Source organism: Ammospiza nelsoni, chromosome 16 (assembly GCF_027579445.1).
Source record: "Ammospiza nelsoni isolate bAmmNel1 chromosome 16, bAmmNel1.pri, whole genome shotgun sequence".
In the NCBI taxonomy this organism is placed as follows: Eukaryota; Metazoa; Chordata; class Aves; order Passeriformes; family Passerellidae; genus Ammospiza; species Ammospiza nelsoni.
In genome coordinates, this window is record NC_080648.1 from 14,515,494 (window position 1) to 14,535,956 (window position 20,463).

The 20,463-nt window shown below is 43.5% G+C and overlaps 1 protein-coding gene across 8 annotated transcripts in view; it reads left to right on the forward strand.

Moving 5' to 3' along the window:
* Positions 1-20,463, forward strand: part of SGCD (sarcoglycan delta) — a 313,783-nt gene that overhangs the window by 108,460 nt on the left and 184,860 nt on the right. For 6 of the 8 annotated variants that reach the window (XM_059483993.1, XM_059483991.1, XM_059483992.1 and 3 more), the window contains one exon: positions 1,993-2,178. The gene's annotated coding sequence lies outside the window, so the exon portion shown is untranslated. Of the gene's footprint in view, positions 1-1,992; positions 2,179-5,043; positions 5,097-20,463 lie in introns of those variants that run through there. The other 2 variants (XM_059484000.1, XM_059483996.1) reach the window with 2 other exon arrangements.

The following is a 20,463-nucleotide window of genomic DNA, read 5'->3' on the forward strand; positions in this document are numbered from 1 at the left end:
AATGGAACATCTACACTTTGCTGCTCCCTGCAAACCTGGCCATTAATTTAGTTCTATTAAGTTGCCTCATCTCAGTTATATCATGAGAAATGGGAATTGTGCACACTCACTGCATTTTGTCATGAATAAAGTTGTTTTCACCTCCTGTTATTTCTCCTCCTTCACATTGCTAGATATTCTTTGGCAAACTGCACTAAACAGGAACATCCAGAGCCCCACCTTTCCCAGGCTGAGCCCAGGTTACAGTGATGATCTGGTGCTCTTGCTGTTACTTCCTCCACTCAGCTGATGCTCTGGTTAATGCACAGAAATGTAGCACTGATTTTCTTTAGTGACTATTCTATGTTACAATTTATGAGTAGAAATGAAAAAGTAATTGTAGCTGTGGTCTCCAGAGATAAAATCCCTTAAAAGCAGCAGAATTAGGTCTTACTGCTGCCTGCAGATCAAACTAGTGCAGCATCAGCCATTCCTGTGCCCATAAGTCACTCAGCAGCCATTTCAGTTGGCAGTCTGATTTTTCATGGTTGGCCTGGAAGAGGGCAGGAGCTGAAGGTCCACTTTTGTCCTTCATGTTTGAGTTTAAGAGAGGCAGGAATTCTGCAAATGTGAACAGTAATCACAAGGCTGCTGTCTGCCACTCTGACTCCTGTTGTGGGTGTCCTGCAAGGTGTTGTGGAGCCTTTAGGGGCTTATGGAACATATGAGGTCCAGTAAAGTAATTAGTGCTAAATAAAGTAAATTTATTTGATATGCATTTGTGCATGGGTGTATGTGTGTGTGTGTATATATATATATATGGCAGTATGATGCTAACTTCCAGTATGCACAATTTCATGTGCTGGTTGCTGAAATCTTCCTTCTTGCAAGCCCAAAACCTAATGTGTTTTCCAGATAGGTGTAAGCTGTTTGTGGGTTCAGGGTTTCTTGTGAAAGTGTAATGGGATTTTGTGGTACTTGGAGCTGTCATGGGTTTCCTCATCTGAGGGAAACCTCTTGTATATCTCTGGTGGTTTTTCCCTTTGCTTTTCATAAAATTCCTGGGCAAAGTCAGAATGGCTTCTGAGTTGATCTTAGAAGAGCATTTCTGGATGTGGTTTAAGGATGTGACCCATGGATATATCTGACATAGGGAGCTCAGATGCTGCTCTTTGCTCAGTCCTCACCTGTTTTGTGCTGCTGTGCCCAGTTTTGCTTCACAGGCTGTATTATGTGGCTGGGGGAAGGATGGTCCTTTGAGTGTTTCCCATCTGCCAGGGCTGAGGGATGAGCATTTGCACTTCCCAGTGCTGCTCTGAGGTCTCTGCTTGCTGGGAGCGCTGCCTCCATCGCTGTCTCTCACATCCCTGCTCAGTGCCAGGGTCTGACCTCTTGGGAGCTCTGAGCACCTCTAGCAGTGACAGTGGGCTAGAAAACGTGGTGTTGCTGAGCCCCCTGCTCCCAGAAAACCCCAGGACATTTCCCAGTCTCTGACAATTGCGTTGGAGGCAGAACTTTGGGAACTGTGGCATGTTGGGCTGGCAGTCACGACTTCCCATCTGCTGTGAGCTCCTGAGCTTTGAATTTCTTGAGTAAGAGCCATTTTATTGTGCAGAGTATTAAGACTGAGGTGATGTCTCTGCTTTTAATATGAAAGTCCTGTTATTCTTCAGAAATGCCATAATGAATTAAAATATTCCCTATGGAGCAGTGCATTACTTACTTTTGTGTTACAATATTGGACTGGAATAAAAAGCAGCCAGGCTGTCATTCATTTCCTGGTCTAGGGACACTATAAAAGTACTGTAAAGCAAGAATAGCTTTGCACCACATTTCTTGAATTCAATGATTGCCCTCTGAAGGTGCCACACATGATGGATTGTCACAGACTCTCTGTCCTGCCTTGACATTTCATTCCTATCCAATGTTGTCTTGTGTTCCGCTCTGAATCTGCCAAACAACTGACCCTAGAATTTAATGCCACACCTTCTTCTCTTTTCTTTTTCTGAGCAGCATCCTCTGCAGCTGAGGCTCTGAAATACTGGAGGACACTGCATCTTCCTCAGGGACACGGGCAAGGGAGAGCTGGCACCTCTGGGGGGCTTGGACAGGAATTGTGGTTGGTGGTCGCCTGAGGAACTTACCTTCACCCCAATGTTGCTCTGAAAGGAGTCGTGTCCAACAGTCAGGTTTGGTAAGGTATGTATTTCTTCCCCTGCTCTTGTGTTTTTGCTCTTTTCTCAATATCTACATGTGGGGAAAGCAGAGCATTAGCAGCCTTTGAGTTTATTGCTGCATTCATGGCATGCTCATACTGTGTCTGTAAATAAGTTTTGCTCTCCCTGAATTTAGAAAGTGTTCACCAGGAGTGAAGTGTTTTTATTGTCTTGGGCTTGAGGGGGTTTCTGCTCATGTGAAGTTCTTTATTGAACTAAATGCTCGCTGATGGTTGTGTGTTGCTGCTGGTGATGGATACGTGGTGATAGGAATCTGTGTTTTGAAAATCCCACTTGTTGTGTTTCACTAATGACTGTAATTCTGAGGGTCAGAGATGGGGAAAATAAAAGGAGATGAAGTAGCCCATTTGTAATTCAGCCCCGTGCTTTTCTTTGTGCTTTGTATATTCTCACTGTGTGCAAAGGATGGAAAGAACACTACCAATTTCCTGTATAATTTTATTCCCCCTTTATTGTGCAGCACTTAAAATTTTTGTCTGTGTGAGTGTTCTCATACTCACACAAATGTTGTCCTGGCTGTGCTGGAACTCTAGCAAGGCAATATGCAACCATTTTCTAACAAGAAATTGAAGTCCAAGATATATTGTTAATGAAGATGGTGCTAGATGAGATTTTAGGGTAATACAGTCTCTATTGCTTCTTTTACCTAGGTCAAGTTATTTCTGTGAAGGAAAAGTTTTCTGAGTCAAAAAACCCCAAAAAAACAGATTTAAAGCAATGGTTCCAAGATCTCAGTAGAGTGGTATCAGATGATATTATCCTTTTTCATTTAGCACATGGGTATTGACTTCCTCCATATGACTGAACCAGCACTATAATCTTGTTGAGAAAAGTACAGCAGCAATATAACACCTGTGCTTGGTGTCAGTGGAGGAGCAGGGAAAAGAAGTCAAGACTTTCTTAAAAGCCTCAAAAATAAATCACAATGCAGGTGAGTGTACATTACTTCTCCGGCTTTTGATCTGGTTGCACTTGCCATGTCAGCTCTGGAAACTGTGGGCTCTAACTCATGCTCCAGCAGAGCTCTGCCAGTGTCTGGCAATTGCAGGGAAAAGTTGGTTGGAACAGCTTAAATTGGGTGCTTAACTTTTAAATGTTGAGGGTCAAGAAAGGTCTGTTCCAACCACAGCATGTGCTGTTAATTTGTACAGGAATTTCAGGCAAACAGCACGGTTGCCAGGGCAAGGTTCCCATCATTACAGCACAGCACAGCTCTGCTTGTCTGCCTGCTCTGGTTTCTGGAAGAGGAGCTTGTTAGACATTGCTCCTGCCTTTATTATCCTCTTCACTTCTGTTTATTTCCAAGCTACTGCTCTTGTGATTATAACACTTAAAAGGGAAGGTTGTAGGAGAGGTATTTTGTAATCAAGAGAGCTTCTTGACTCTCGCAGAGAAAAATTTGGCACTGTTAGAATATAGAAATCACAGCAGTTTTGTTTATTCCTTGTTTGGGTTTGAGATGTCTGAGTTGAAATATGCAAATCTTCCTTGCAATGAGTGTGTGAGTTTTGCTGGGTGCCTGGCGTGTGTGAGGATCGGCTCCAGAGATGTTGGTTGTTGGTGTGACTGTGGTGCTGCTCCTGCCTTGGATAGGGGGGCAGGAAATGAGCTCCCCTGTCATTCCTGAGCCAATCCAAGTCTCACTCTAGGTCTGTATAAATGATTTGTGTGAAATTATTATTAAGGCATTAAACTCTAGGTTGGACTTGGATTATATGTTTATTTTTTTTTGTGACCATCAGATCTGAAACTTGGCTCTTATTTAAATCTCACACTTACGGAAACTTCATCTTTAAGAAGAACACTGCACTTTGAGAAGGTTGTGCTAAACTATAAAGAATTGGCCAAACTGTTGCTCACTTGAGTAGATGAGACCTTTCCTTATTGATTCTCTTCATCTTGGGGACTCGTGATTACCAGAGTACTTGACTGCCATCAACTTTATCTGTTCCCACAACACCCTTGTAAGACAGAAGTGCTACTTATGCCCATTTTGTAAATGGTGAACAAGAAACAGAAGTCACTTCTAGGTCACTTTTAAGTGGCAAACATCTGTCCCTGATTTTCAGGCAGCTGGAGGCACACAGCCCTGGCTGAGCACCAGATTCAGTTATGGATCTTTCTGAGGTCACTGCTCCCACCTAATCCAGTTTCTTCCACATGTCCTGCTCTCCCAAGTAGAGAGGGTTTTAATTAAGTGATTACAGTAACACTTAATGACATCAGGACTCAAGGTTTCCCTCCCTATCTCTACTGAAAACTGAAACATCTGTTCAGATAATGTGAGCTGAGTTCATCTTTGCAGCAGGGTGTTTGCTCACGTGAGACGAGCAGATTCCCTTTTAGCAACACTTACGAAATTGTGCTGATGGAAATCTTATTGCATGAGGAATTAGTTTAAATGGATCTGCAGATAATGTGCAGAGCAGTAGTTTTTTTTCTGAAATTGCTCATTTTTAGATTAGTAGGATCTGGTTACTAAAATGCTCTGTTCGGCTGAAAAGGCACATTTAATAAATATGTAAGAGAAATTTTTAACTAGCCATTAAACATAGTTAATAAATTTTATCTTGCAAGTAGAATTGGAAAAAAAACCTGTTCATTTAATGTGTTTTATGGCTCTCATAGCAATTAATTGTCTTCATTACATGAATATAAATCCTCAATGTAATTCACCTTTTTCAGATTAACTGCTATGGAAATTTTCCCTTTGCTTTGTTTGGACTAGTAATATTATTTCTCTTTTCTAAAAGTTGAATATCAACATCACTTTTTTTTTTACCTTTTCCAGATGTTCTGCAGATCAGTTCCAGTTAAAAAAATCCCTTTGTGCTCCAGGCCAGTGCAGGGGTGGTGTTGCAGCTGTGCTGCTCTGACCAGGTGAAGCAGAGACTTCTCCCTCTCTCATTCATTGTATTATATGGTCTGATAAAAACTTACTCTTTCTTCAAATTTTTCCTGTTTATTACATGATTTCATTTATTAAATCAGGAAAAAAACCTCTGATTTTATATGCCTGTGGCTTTGGCTCTCACAGTAAGACCCTAATGCAACTTTTCATTGTCTTTGCTGAGGGGTACAGGTGGCTGTGTCTGAACATTTGTCAGTAAAATTGTCCTCCAACATTATTGTGGGGAAATTTTGGTTGAGGCATCACAGGATTGCTGCTTGAATTCCCAAAATTAAGTTAAAAGCTGTATCTTGATTAAAGCCTTCATCCCCTGGATTGAATTTTGCACACCAAGCAGGACAAGAGGACAGCATGCAGGATCGTGTTTTATGTTTTTGGATATGTTTTTTTATCAGTGAGCAGGATGAGCTTTTTTGCATAAGTAACATTTATGCAAATGTTTTCTAATGTTTCTGGACTGTTTTGTCAGGGTGAGGATATAAAACAGCTATTATATTTGCATGTTTTTGTTGCAAGATCAGCAGACTGGCTGTTAAGGTATCAATTCCCTTGATGACGCCACTTCTGCAGCCCCATTCACTCAGCTTCTCCTCACAGGGCTTTTATTGAATCCATCAACCTGACACATATCAAAGCACAATTTCTGATAACAAATATCTTGTTGTAAAATGAATTAAAGAGGTGATAGCAGCGGCAGAACCGAGTTGAATTTCTGAAAGAAAATAAGAAACTCCAATACTAACATGAGATTCTTAAGATACCAATCACAGAACAGAAATATAATAGTCCTTTACCTGTTCTCCTGAAGTGCTGAGAAGTCAGTGGGTCTGTCTGCAGTCATTGAAATGGCCTTGCTCCTGGGCTGGCAGCTTGTGGCTCTGCCTTCTGCCCTCTGATGTTTGTAGAGGTGTTTCAGAAAGTGTGATGAAATTGGGGTTTGTTTTCTTCTGGAGACATTTCCCCTGCAAGGAGCAGCAACCTCCTTGTAGTAACTCTGCACTCCAGTTGTGCAGAGACCTGGGGACTGAGGAGAGGGAAATGCTGGTCTGAGTACAGCACATGTTCTTTCTCTCAGGAGTCAAAGCAGTTTGGAGCCCCCTGTCCTCGGCAGAGCTGCTGCTTGGCACCCATGGGCTGTGTTTTAGGCAGAGTCCAGCCAGGGTGGAAAAGGGCCTGTGTTTCTTTGGGCTGCAGGTGGTTTGAAATTAGCTGGCTCAAAACCTTGATCTGAGGACAGATTGTCTCCTTACAGCCTTCTTCTATCTGTTTTGCTCTCTTCATCCTGCTTTTCTATTCCCTTTGGTTTTGCATCCCTCAGAGGACAAGCAGCTTCTGGCAGGGCTGCCTTTGCACTGGTGCTGCTCTCACTCTGCCCAGGCTCATTTACTTCTGATTTTTGGCTAGCATGCTCTGTAAAATACTAGCTAATCATGCTTTTTGCTCTGTGGCAGGCCTGCTTTCTGGATAAGTATCCACTGACAGTTTGCAGCCTAGCAGAGAGGAAGAGGAGGGCAGCCAACAGTTGATGTGGAAAATTAATTATGAACTGCCATCCTCCTGCCATGTAGTTAAGGCAGTTGTGCATTGCAAGCTTTACATCCAGCTGTGCATTTCCTTCCTCACATAGTGGGAATGCTGCCAGAACAAAGCTTAGTGGAGAATGTCTCATATGGGACTGATCACTCAGGATGCTCTGGAGCATGTGTAGAGGTGTCCTGTTAACATTCAGGTTCAGAGGAGCTGCAACTTTTTATATTTTCATCCTTCAGGATGACATATTTACTCATAATGATCCTCAAAAAGTGTCCATGGAAGGGGGGAGTTTGACAGGCACCGGGCAGCCCTGGGAATGCAATTACCCAAAGGAGCAGCTCTGTCCCTGGACAACCTCTGTCTTAATGATCACAGGCATTTGCTGGAAGCCCCAGCACCATGGGCAGATCAGGAGCTGTTCTGGTCTCATAATTGAAGCCTGGCTCCCACCACCTTGGGCTGAGCACTGCAGAGCCAGCACAGCCCAGTCCGAGTGCCAGAGATGCCCTTCCTCAGGGAGCCCTTTAGGATGTGTGAAAGAGTCTGAAAGAGGGAGGGCTTTGGAAAGCCCTGACAAATTTTAAGTGGCTATTTGGGGCTGAGCTAAAGAAATGAGTACTTGATGTAACTTTCCTGGATGAAGCCTTTGTTTAGTTCAAAGGGTATTGAAGGGTGTGGTGGAAACAGCATTGCGATGCCACAACAGTAACAGGTGTGAGGTGTTACGGACATACTTCTCTCTGTGTTTCTTCAGACCAGAAAAACCCTTTTGGCTGCTGAGGTTTTCAGTACCAGAAGTCTCCACTTTGTACATTTTTATTACAAAATTCATTGCCACAGTTGCTGACTGATTTAATGGTTAACTGAGGGGTGATCTCTAAGAAATACCAAGGATTTTGTAAAGGGCCAAATTGCTGTCTGATGGAAGTCACTGACTCAAATCATGATGGTGTGAGCCTCATCCTCTTCCTGAACGCTGCCTCCTGATTGACATAAATTCTACTTTCTTTCTAGTGCTGTCATGCTGATTTTTTGCAGCCAGGGGACTGTATTTGGAAGTACAAACCCATTGCACAGGTTTAGATGTGCTGCAAATAATTGTGAATGTCTAATGAAGGGAAGCTAAAACATTCTGAAAATGTTTGGAAATCAGAGGGAATGTGTGCAGCCAAGCGTTAGCTGTGAATGGAGAGTTCTCGTTGGCATCGTTTAATGGGAACTTTCCAGCTCCCAGTTTTGTGGTGAATATGTAGATAACAGCAAAACCAAAAATGCAGGATTGCTGTAGGTGAATGGAAGGAGTCTTTCACCTCTGGTAAAAAAGGGGTAAAAAGTGAGCAGCATTTCTGTTTATGGCTGACACCCCCTCAGTCTTTGCCTTCAGTTACTGGGAAGGGGCCAGCAGAGACCCCACAGCACTGGCCTCCTCTAAAATAGTTGTGTCTTACTCCTTCACAACACCAAACACCATCTGTTTTTTACTCCTGACTATCCAGGAAAAAACAGAGAGAAATTTTTTACCTTTTTTATTTTTTTCTCTCTCTCTGTTAGCTGGGGTAAGGTAGTTCCATTTATATCTCGCAGTGCCCTTGACATGAGTGGCCAGATGCCTTTTTGTCCACCTCAGGAAGTGGTCCCTGACCTTTGTGGAGATTCCCCTCTTACCTTTGTGGAGATTCCCCTCTTCCTTTCTTCCCAGTGCTGCTCTGCTTTCCAGTCTCAATGCAGTGTGAGAAGTAACACTTCAGTTTTATGTTGTATAAAGACTTGGGCTTGAGCAGCCATCAAATTGATGTGCACTCAAGCTGTGCTGTGATGCCATCACCCACGTGGATGGAGAAGCTGAAAAATCAAAGCATTCTGAATGAAAAAGCACCATGAGGGTTAAAACTGTGCCATTTGCCTGGAAGTCTTTGTGCCTCTGTCAGGTATTGGAGGTTGTCAGCTTCTCTCCTTCTGCCCAGTCATATTCTGATGGGTCTGCACCAGCATGCTGGAAATATAAAGATAATAAAGAGAAAGAGGAAATATAAATATAATAAAGATAAATCCAGAAGTTTTCTACAAATTCTTTTGCATTTTATGTGTTAGATTGGGTGGGAGAGGTGGTGCTTGGCTGGCACTGTGGGGTAACACCTCCCAAAGTGCCCTTGAGTTTATGACTGAAATAGGGAGGTTGTGAGTCCTTCTGGGCCCTGTTGTGCTGCCCCCAGGGGTGACACCAAAACACAGAGGATCCCTGCAAGTTTCCCCTTGGAGTGCTCTTAAAAGGGGGCAAAACAACAAAAATAAAAAAGTCTTTCTGCTTAGGAAGGTTTGTTGGCACCTGTCCTTGGCTCAGGAGCACAGGGGCTGGGCAGCCCTGCACTCTGCTTGCTTTCTGTCTGGGAGGAACTTCTAGTTGTTAATGATTAATTCAAATGTTTCATGTCATGAGTACAGTCTGCAGAGAGTGATAAATCTGTGGTGGGTTAGAGGTGGAGGTTGCTCAGTGCTGACAATTAGTTTGAGCCACAGGCTTTGCTTTCATTGGCATTTTCACAGAATTAACCTGGACCTTGTCAATTAAAATCCAGACACATTTTGATGAGGGACATCTTCTTCTAATGATAATTGTAATAATATCACTTTTCTTCATTTAAAACCTGTCAGGCAGGCCATGTTTCCTGCAAAATAACTGCCCAGTTTTCACATTGCCTAAATAACTAGGAAGTATCTTTCAGGTTTTTTTTGAGCTGACACTTCATCACCAATAACCAAAAGCATATGAGGCCAGAGCTGTTAATCTTGGAACACTTACCAACTTCAGTCAAGGTAATTTGACTTTATCTGCTAAAATAAGCAGGTTTATTAGCCTTCACTTTGGAGGCTAATAAACATTTGATAATTGCCTCAAGTCGTTGATGGGGATTTATCCTATTTAGGTCTTCTATTTGACAGTGTAGCTCCAGAGCATGTCCTAGGCAGTGATCCATTTCCTCAGCTCGTGTGTTCATTAGGTGGAGGAGGAAAGGTTGATTAAGGAACTTGTCTGAGCTGCACAAGTCTGCAGTAGAAGTAACCCTGGAAATCCTCTGTCCTTGTATATTAACTGCAGTGGTTTTACTTGTGTCTGTAAATACATTTAGGATCTCTCTCACACCACAAAAATGGCTATTTAATAGTTGCAATAGGATGGGATATCAGGTTTCAATTAGAAACCCATTGTGGTTTTATTTTAGCATAGCATGAAAAATAAAAAAGTGAAAACACTGTTTAGTTTTGCATGGAGAAATACTTTTCATTTCTCTGAATGGTGGTTCATGAGTGAAATCCTTCACAAATAGCCAGAGGAGGGAAGCAAAAAACTTATCAAGTAGAACTATCTAGACCTTGCAGTGTGTCTGATCTGAGCTTGTCCATGTGGGTGGAAAATGCTGCACTTCTTTATTAAAACTTGCTTCTGCTCTGGTCCTTCTCTGAGAGGTGTAGAAGAAGGAACTCTGATTAATTATGAGCACCTCTAGGTGATGCCATAATATAAGTAACAATAACCCACCTTATTTTTATAGCAGCTGGAAAAATGTCACCAGTTTTTTGTAACAAAACTCTTTTGTTTGTTTTGTTGTTTGTTCAAAACTCTGGACATAGCATGGACTCTGAGTAGGAGATCCAGGCACAAAATACTGCACTGAAGAAAGACTGAGGAATGATAACTGAGAACTAAATGGGCTTGGGCTGCTGTGTCTGTATTCTAGGAGTTTATAGTTGTGCTTTCAGTCAATGCAAAGAGGAATCCACCTCCTCTGTGGCAAAGCCTTTCCCTTTGCAGTGTGAACTGGCAAGCCTGTAATCTGCATTCTGGGGAATATGGAAATCACATTTACAACAGCTTAGCTTGAAGGCTGTAAATATTATCAGATATTTTTCCAGTGAGCCTTCATCAACTGAGCTGTGTATCTCACTGCGCTCATTTTTTTAAGAGTGCATTAGGGGTGATCAATAAAACCTGACCTACCTCTGCAAGTTAAAGAAGCCTGATTTTAAATGGCCAGACTTAAAGAGATTAAGATCTGCTAACAGTGATTTAAAGTGCAAACAAGGTCCATTTACATGCCATTTCTTTTCCACTTTTGAGGTTTGAATTGCAGAGGAAAACGGGTCATGTTGGACATTAAAGCATGGAAGTGGAAGCTGATGCCCTGTTGAACATGTCTTTATGTAGGGGCTGCCTTCCTACCCTGCATTTCACTGTGTCTTACTGAAAACATAAAGTAATTCCTGGCTGTGGAGCACACCTAACTGTGCAGAGTGAAGACTCTGTGAATTTAGACTATAAACAGTATTTCTTGTTTGGTGCTTTTGATTTCTGGGAGATGCCCAAGGGGGAAAAAAGAATGTGCACGAAACAAACAAACAGACACAACATAATAAAAATATATATCTGCTGTTTAACCCTTGGAGTAGATTGTGGAAGTGGAGGCTGGAAGAGCAGCACGTTCCTGCAATGCAGGTCTGGCTGGGCATGAGGAAGGGATGGATTGGTGCTGTAGAGCTTTTGTTTTCCCACCTCATGACTTTTAAGCATTTAATTTAAGAACTTGGAAGCCATGTGGAATGGTCTTGTGTCATCAAAGACAGGTTTGGTTACACAAATGAAATATTTCATTGCCTTAAAGTTAGTCTGAAAAGTATTGTAATAAGCAGGTCAGTGAGTCAAACATGCTGAAATAAAACCTCCTGGCATGAATGCTGTGTCCTGCAGGCATTATCTCTGTTACAAAGAACTGCTTGAGAACATTTTAAGTATTTTTGTGGCACTTGTTTGTCATAACTACCCAGCCATTGGTCCATTGGGCTAGTTCTGATTACTGTGGTATGTAGTGTGGTGCCTCTGGAGATTCCAGCTGAGATTGGGTGTAGTACCTGCATTTCCTGATGGTGTGTCTCAGTTTCACACAATCAATCACAGTGTGCCAGCTGCTCTTCCTCTCCCCAGCACAGTTCACACTGAGAGCAAGAGGAGTGTGGACTCAGTGAGAGCCATCAGAAGGTGCTCAGATGTCTCCATTGTTTCACATGGAGCTTGTGTGCATGAGTTTTGCCTTAAGGCTTGTGTGCATGCCTGCTCATACTCTGTTGGACTAGTTACTAGTAAAAGTTATCATTAATTTTGTCCCTAAATGGTTTTATCTGTCTCTATGGCCCTCGTTTGAGCCCTACTATGCTCAGTGCTGGGGAGTGAGGTTGTACATGACAGTCCTTGGCCAAGAGAGCTTTTTTATCAAAAATCAGAGTGTAGTGGGAGGAGGAGGCAGGGATTGCCAGGCAGAGAGGAGGCGACAGATGGAGCACAGCGGTGCAGATGAAGGATGTGCTGAGCTTGGTGTGTTGTGGGGCATCAATGATCAAAACTCCTCTTTGTTGTGGTGCCTGTACAAGGCTCACAGCAATCAGGGATTTGGTTTGCTGAGACTAACTCCTGCCTTGTTAACTACTACCTCTTGATTATTTCTGTCTATATCCATCTGTTGCCTCTTTGCTGTTAGATCTGCAAATTCCTTAGGGTTCACACAGCTTTTTCTTTTGGTGTTTGTGCACTACTGAATTCTGTGGGGTTCTGGCCCAGGGTTAATGCTGGGAGCTGTTACCAGTGGCATTTGCACATGAAAAATAGGAAAACAATTATTTTTACGTCCTGATTATCTTTATTTGCATTCCAACATCCTCTGAATCTTTGAAACCGAAAACATTATTTAAATGAAAGATACATGATTATAATTATTGTCATAATATTCTGTAACCACAAATAGGTCAGCGCAGGAAATGAATTTTTTTTGGTGTGTGGTTGTTTATATATATATATATATACACACACATCTGTATTTGTCTGGCAGGTAGATTTTATCTTACAGCCTCTGGCTGTTGCTTTCCTAGGTGCTTATTCATATTTAATTGAGCTCCCCCGTGTATTTGCATACATAAATACACACTTGTTTTTAGCACCTGTCTGCATCTTTTAATTCTAGATGGACCCTGAGGCTGCTGGCTCTGGGGTTTGTGCATCCCCAGGTAGATGGGTGCTGCATGTTGCTCCTCTTTCCCAAGCCCTGAGCCCGTGTCACACTGACCTGCCAGCTGAAGCTTCCCCTGCTGGCACCATGCCACAGCCAAGTGCTTTCAGCGAGTTCTCAGCCATAATGCTGAGCTGATTTCTGGGATGCAATTCACTGCCACGGTTATCATATCAAAAGGGGAGTGATTTACATTTCCTGCACGTCTTCGTGTTGCCAGCCCCGGAGGATGCTGCAGAGAGAAAGTTAAGGCAATTTGATGAAATAAGGAAAATGAGCCTATTTACAGCATTGCATCTTACGCTGTGGAGGAATTTGATACAAAGTTGGCATTAAGTACAAATTTAGGCTGTGCACTGAGATTATTTTGGGGACTTTCTTTGGCTCCCAGGGAAAAAAATAGGAAGATTGTTCCTGAAGACTGAATGCGTGGGGAGAGCTGTGTACTTGGCTTTGTGTGCTGCAAAATAAATCTTTATCTTGATTTCTTATTGTGTTGCCCCTTTAAAGTCTCTCCTCCTGATATTCATCCAGAGCAGTGTCTGCATAACCTGTTATCTTTGGGTTTTATCTGACCCCCTCAGCCCTCTGCAGTTTCCTCACTGAAAAGGCATTGAGCAATCATGCCAGCATCATTTGTACAAAGTGAAACACTTTATGCTGAGGTATTTTAAGCACGTTCCTACTGGAAATGCCATAGGAATGGCAGGGCTGCAGCGTTTGCTGCTGCTGCACATTCAGCTGCCCCATTTGTATGCTGGAGCACACACAGTGGTGGCTTCACATTCATTTCCTGTGTATCAATTACTTATTAGTAATCCACAAGCCCAATTAAGGAGCTGGAGGTGGGATGTGATGCTGAGAGTGTGGCCATGCCTCTCCTGTTGGAGTCTGGAGAGGGAAGGGATGTATCTGGTGCAGGTGACAACTGGTGCTGTTATCTCTGAGACAGATTCCTTTGGTCTTGTCTAACTTTGGCTTAATTTCCTATTTTTTATGAGCATCTTTCTTGGCTGTATTGACTGTACTGTGATGAGGGGCTGTGTAAAAGGAGTGCTTAGGGAGAACAGGGCAAAGCACTCTTGGATTTACTGCACCTTATCTTTGTCATTTAAGGTTTTGATATTGTGTACTTGCAGCTGCAAATGCAAAAATATGTGCCATAAGTTTCATAAGCTTTCCAGAAATGGCAGCAACTCCTCTGCAGGGTTTGTAGTCCCAGGTCAGGGTTTTTTTAGGAATTGGTGAATACAGGTCAAAAAATTCAGTTTCAGACTGTTCAGGACAGGGTATGATCTGCCTCTCATTTCACTTCCCTTTTCTTCCTTACATTTCAGTGAAGAAATATCCTTGTTCATGCCTGTGTTTTACCTGCCTTTAAAAGCTTTGGAGCTTTGCATAGTTCTCGCTTAACTTCAGCAAATCCTTTAAAAGCAGATCACAGAGACTGACCACACCAGGCAAATAGCACCGTGTCACCTTGATTAGTTTGGGTGCCTGACCTCCTCTTCCTCCTAACCTTGACTACTGCTTCTTGTCATCTTTGATTTCATCTTTCTCCCTTCTGTTTTCCCCCCTTTCCCTTTACTGTCTGTGAAGATTTGCACTGCCTGATGCTGTCACCTCTCCACACTGCTTGAATCTCAATGCAGGTGCCCTGGGATGAGATTACTCTCACCCTTCAAACTGATACGTCTCCTTTAATGTATGATGTCCAAAGAGAAGACCATTCCTGGATCCTGGGAATTAAAACCAACATGTTCACATGTTGCTTTATCCAGACAAAATGTAAACCTAGTGGAAGTCAGATGGCAGTGTTGGTGCATGGCTGGCATGCAGCAGGTCACCACACTTTCCTGTGCAAGTTAATCACTGATGAAAAGGGAAGCTCTGCACTTTTCTTCTGTCCCTCTCCTTTTTTTCTCTCTGTTCTACTTTTTTTTAAAGAACTGATTTCCTTAGGGAGTTGTTAATGCTCAGGGCTTTTTACCCTGACATTTTGGACAATGATGTGACAACACAAGTGCATCTATTACTCTTCCTCTGGAAGCTAACTGAAGTAAGGACTTGATGGATAATGGCCACATTTTCCAGCAGCACCTGATGTACATGTGAGAAGAATGACTGAGTGACCTGCATATAAAGCCAGACTGTGTCAGGCACAAAGTCTAAGCTCAGAACTGGGAGGGAAGACTGAGAACATGAACTTTCCATCATGAGGTCCTTATTTTGCTCCCCTCTCTCCTGCAGGAAATGTGGTGCTGTGTTGAGGCAGTGCAGGCTGTGGTGTGGGAATGTGTCATCTCCTTCATGGCAAGGAGCAGGCTTGTGTGGCATGGGCAGCTTTAAGAGAAGGAGGCTGCACACCTGGAAATGGAGCATCACTTCACCTTTGGTTGCTAAAGAAAGTTGATTCTCCCCTGCCTTGAGTAGTCAGTTTACAAATTGAATGTAAAACAGCACTGGCTGGATCTTGCATTCTGTGCTGCTCTGGGAGCCCTTCAGGGAGAAAGGAAGAGAGCTGGAAGCCCTTGGGGCTGGTTGGGGTTCTGGATCTGGAAATCACAGACCAGTGGAGCAGTGAGGTGTGCTGGTAGGATTGTGTGCCCTTGGTGCTTTGCTGTGTGCTGTAGACCTTTTGCTGAGGCTGATACTGCTCTGCTTTATATTCTACCATGCTGACTTGCTGAAGCTGATTCTGAACTCGTGCAGCTGGGAAGGAATGGGGAGGAAGGGGAGGAAGGGGGGTTACAGTGGCAGGGCTGGGTGCTCCCCTCCCTGTTCCCCAGCACATCACTCAGGCACAATCCCACTGACCCCTGACTCGTCTTCCTCCAGTTTCTCTCTGCAACACCACAATGAGAAGTGATCAAGGGTTCAAATAGTTCTCATGGAACTGGAGAAGGAGAAGTGTAAGCAGCAGTGCAGGACCGTGTGCATTTGGCAGCAGGAGCACAGGGAGGGGATGGATGGCAGTTCTGCCCTCACCTGAACCGTGCTCATGGGTTGCCAGAATGCCCAAACCTTTCCCCTCCTGATCTGCTCTGGGGTATCATCAAAGTGCATTTCACTATGTACTTTCTTCTTTTAATGGCTTTAATAATTATTAGGTGAGCTTTTAGGCTCAGGGAGTAGCTCACAGGTGAGGAGCACTGTACTGAAGTCCATTGTATTCTTGATGTTGTAGCAGCCCAAGCTACAATTGTGCCTCAGGACAAGAATGTGCTCCAAGCAGACCTTGAGTGTTGAATTATCATGGAGAACACGCTCAAAAATATTTGTGAACCACCAGGAAGTTGCAGTGTGCCAAGAGAAAAAAAAAAATAGCATAGTGGAAAAACCAATCTGAGGTTAAGTATGTGTTTCTGGAACATATTTTCTGGGAATAAATTCCTGGCTTGTCTGTGCTTCTGATTTTCCATCTTGCCAGGGGCACTCCCTCACCCTTACCTGGGATTTGGGGAAAACTGAGTAATTTGCCTGACGTGAGGTAGTCAGGGGCCACTCTGGAGACACCAGAGAACATGAGGCAGAGAAATCAGAGTGCTTCCTGTAGCAGTGCCTGCTGTCATGCTTGTTCGCCAGTTTGTATAAGGCAGAAGTGTCTGCAAAACTTCCTTTTCTCTCCCTAATGTAGTTTATGATTGCAGTACCAGTTGCTTCACGTGGAGTAGGGTGCTCCTGTTTCAAACAACAGAAAAACCCCATAAAATATTCTCCAAAGAAATGATGATACCCCATGTTCCTTATTAGCAAAGATTGCGCCAAGAAATATGTGGCTGTAACAAGGAGGCTGAGAAACATCCCCAGTGTCACAGCAGTAAAACAGAATTGCACTGGCACACTCAGGCACACCCAGGCACACTCTGGCACACCTTTGCACACCTGGGCACACTCTGGGACACCTGGGCACACCCCTTTGAAAAAAATCAACTCGCATCACATGCACAAACTTCAAAAGGTCTTTTTTTTTTTTTACAGAGACAGGCAAAATTATTTTCAAGCAGGCTCTGGTGTTTTTTACCAAACTTGTTGGAATATTGCACTGATGTGGGGACCTGTTGATTCCACATCCCAGGTTAAATGACTGTTCAGGTTTCCTGTCACACTTGGGCATTACCACAGCAGGACTCCTGCCAGGATTCTGTACCTGCTGCCTCCATGTGTAAGAGTATTATTTATTAGCTGTGGCTGGAACAGGGGCTCTGTGTTCCCAGGGTGTAATCCTCTCTCCCACTGCAGGAAAGGTGCCCTCAGAGCCCTTGCTGCCTCCTTGTTATGGTCCCTCTGAAATGGGAGCAGTGATGTTCTTTCATATTGCTCCATCCTGGAACAATGAGTTGCTGCTGTTCAAAATGGGCCCATTTTCCAAGAAAAAGAACAGTAAAAATAGATAATTTTCTGAGCTTTCATCAAGTTCAAACCTGCTTCCCCAATAACTGAATATAAATTTCCCTCTAATTGTGGGTGTTTTGAACCTATCTTGGTCCTTAGAATAGCCCCTGATTGGTAAGGAGGATTTTCAAAGCATTAATCACCCAGTTCCCTGTGGTTTTTGGCAGGAGTTTAGTGGCTGATTTCCCTTTGTGGCTTTTCTGTTAATCTCTCCTTGACCTCCTCTCTCAAGCAGACTCAAGGGTTTAACAGCCAGCCTCTCCCAGTTCCAGGGTGGTGGATGTCCATGGACAGCCCCAACCAGGGCACAACGTGGTTCTAAACTCAATGAGCCGCTCTGGGCTGAGCAGGACTGTTACACTTGAGCCCTTGGTTACTCTGTGAGGAAGGAAAATGCCTTAATTTTAGGTTCAGTTGTTATTCTAGGCTCCTATGAGAGTTAAAAATGAGATTTTTTACACTGGCCAAAGTGATTGTGAAGGTGAACACTTCTGAATGTGGGAAAAGCTTCAAAAGGCCAAGTATTTGGTCAAATAGAGGGGGTGTTGCTGGGAGGTTTTCTTGCAGGATTTTGGTCTCACAGTCTGGTCCAGGGCTTGTGGAGATGAGGGGATGGGCAGAGAGCCCAATGTCTCACCTGGATCTGTACCCACCCAGATTCTGGAGCCTGCTGGGCACAGCCTGAGCATTGCTCTCCTACCCTGGTGCAGTGGGAGATTGCAGATGGCAGAGATTTGGAGAAATTGGTTTAGTTTGAAAACAAATCTCCTTTTCTCCTCCAGATAATTTCTGTTTATTTTTTGAAGGGGGAAAAGCAATCAGGGAGCTAAAAACAGCGTAGCCATGACAAGTTGGTGATGCCTGGCCTATTCCAGAAGGCTTCCTTGTGTGTAGTACAAAGTGTTTCTGTTTGTGCAAATGAATTACTAAAAAAGAAAAAAGCTCATAGCCTTTTGGAAGCCATGCTGAGACTGAAACTGCCAAAGAGGGAAGGAGGGAAATATCCCCAAATGGCTGAAATGGTGCTGATGCCTCAGGTTTGAGCTTTTATATTTTTCAGATTCTGTGCTGCTTTAGTGTGTGGGTCTGGGCTTCATATTAGAGAATGACAAGCTCTTGGCACACAGTAGGGAGACAAAACAATTCCTGCTCTAGCTGGGGACCAAGGACAAATCATCCAAATTTCAGCCCCAAAAGCATAAACAACATGGGCTGAAGAGAGAAAAACAAGAAGGCTTGGACTTCATGGGCTAGAGCTATAATTGGAAAATTAACTCAAATATTCTAATGTGTAGGGGGATACAGTATGGGCAAATGAAGGTGGTGTAGAATGGAATCTTATCCCCCAACAAGTTACAGCTGAACCAATTACTGAAGATTAGGAGCAGGCCTGATCTTAACAAGCCACACCTGTAGCCAGTAAGAACAGTGGTATAAAAGAGTGGATTGGTGTGATCTGGAGTCAGATGAGTGCTGCAAGGATCAGGAAGAGTCAGTGCTTAGAGGAACTGCCTGTGAGAAACACTGAGGAGGTATGAAACTCTGGTGATATGGAATCCTTGTGCTATAATGATATAGGACTCTTGATATATAAGATGACACTAATGGACCAGAACTTCTAAAAGTGTGAGACCTGTGATCAGTTTTTCATTTTGTGACCATTTTGGGTTCATCTTGGGTGTAGCCCTGGCTGGGCTCTTGTGCTGCCCAAGGTGGTTCTGTTGAGGTCTCCTGATAAATCCTGACTTTATTCTTTAGCTCTGCCTGGTCTCTGTTCTGGGTCAGCCTTCCCAAGGCGTCAGTGCATGGTGACACCTGGCGAGGAGCACTGGCTTGCAGGGGATCACGAGAAATTGCTCGGGCATCAGAGTTGGGCTTCAGCCAAGCAGCCCACCCGCACTGAGGCTGGAAGGAGGTTTTTTTCCTGTTTTTCTGAAGGTGGAGAGGGAACTGAGACTACTGGAATGGGCCATGCAGGGCAGAGAGAGTGTGAAATGCAGCAGGGCACCAGCTGGCAGTGCTGATAGCCCTGTAAAGGGAAATGTTTGCAAGTGAGAAGAGATGAACGTGTGGATGTGCTTGTAGGATCCTTGTTACCGTGTTATTGAGGATCTCCAGGGACAAAATAGCCACTCATGTGTGGAGGTAAACAGACACACGCTATGTATAAATAATGTGTGCAAAAGCAGCTTCTGAATGCAATTCCCATCATTATTTAAAAACCTGCTACTTAGGCAAATTATTATAATTCCAGTGACACTAACTAATCCATCAGTAATTAGGATGGAAAATGGGAATAAATTCCATGGAAATTATCTTGATATTTCACCCATCCAGTTGTACAGTAGTCTTCTTGAAAAATAAGCTGTCATTTGCCCAGGGTTTTTTGGAGGGCTATAATTTAGCTGATTAAAAAAAAAAAAAAAAGGCAAAACAGGAAAATTCCCCTGGAGATCTCTACGTTGGGTTAAGAACACTTAGGTTTAGAATAATACAATTGGTAGTGCTTTTGCTGTATCTTCTCTTAGCATAGCTGATTATGTAAATACTGATAATAATTCTATCTTCTCTTGGCACCAGTGGCATCCTGTGGGCTCTGTCCTCCCCAGGCTCAGTGAAGCCTCGTGGCTGCTGTTTTGCCAGAGATGCTTTTGCTGCTCCCTTTGGAGAGCTCCTCCATAGCATTTCAATCTTTCAGAACTTCTTCCATGAGTAACAGGAACTGCAGATGTATTTATTAGCGCTGGGGGTGTTTATCCTGGAGAAAAGGAGATTGAGGAAGGAACTTATTGCTGCCTTCACCTGCCTGGAAGGAGGTTGGGAGAGATTGGAGGGCATCATTCTGAACTAGGTATCAAGTGATGAGATGAGAGGAAATAGCCTCAATTTGTACCAAGGAAGATTCAGGTCAGGATTTAGGTAAAATTCCTTCACCATAAGAGTTGTCAAGATCTGGAATGGACTGCCCAGGGATGTGGTTGAGTCACCATCCTTGGAGGTCTCTGAAAGCTGTGTAGATGTGGCACCTGGGGACATGGTTTAGTGATGGATTTGGCATCCAGCACTGGGGTTGTTCAACATAGCTCAGTATTCCTGCCTTGAAGTAAACACAATTTGCCAAAATAACAGTGGGGTGTTGGGAGAAACAGCTTGTAAAACCCCTTGAGTGATGTTCCAAGTGCTGGGAGCTTTAAAATTCACCCTTTTTGATCTGCCAGCCCCGTGGCCAAGAATCCTAATTGTTTTACATACTCCTAAATATGCCAGAGGAATCAGTTTCCTGTATAGGAAAATGTGCTTTGTAATACCAGTTCCAGTATCTTGCACAGAACCTGGTAATCAAGTGAGTTTGTTC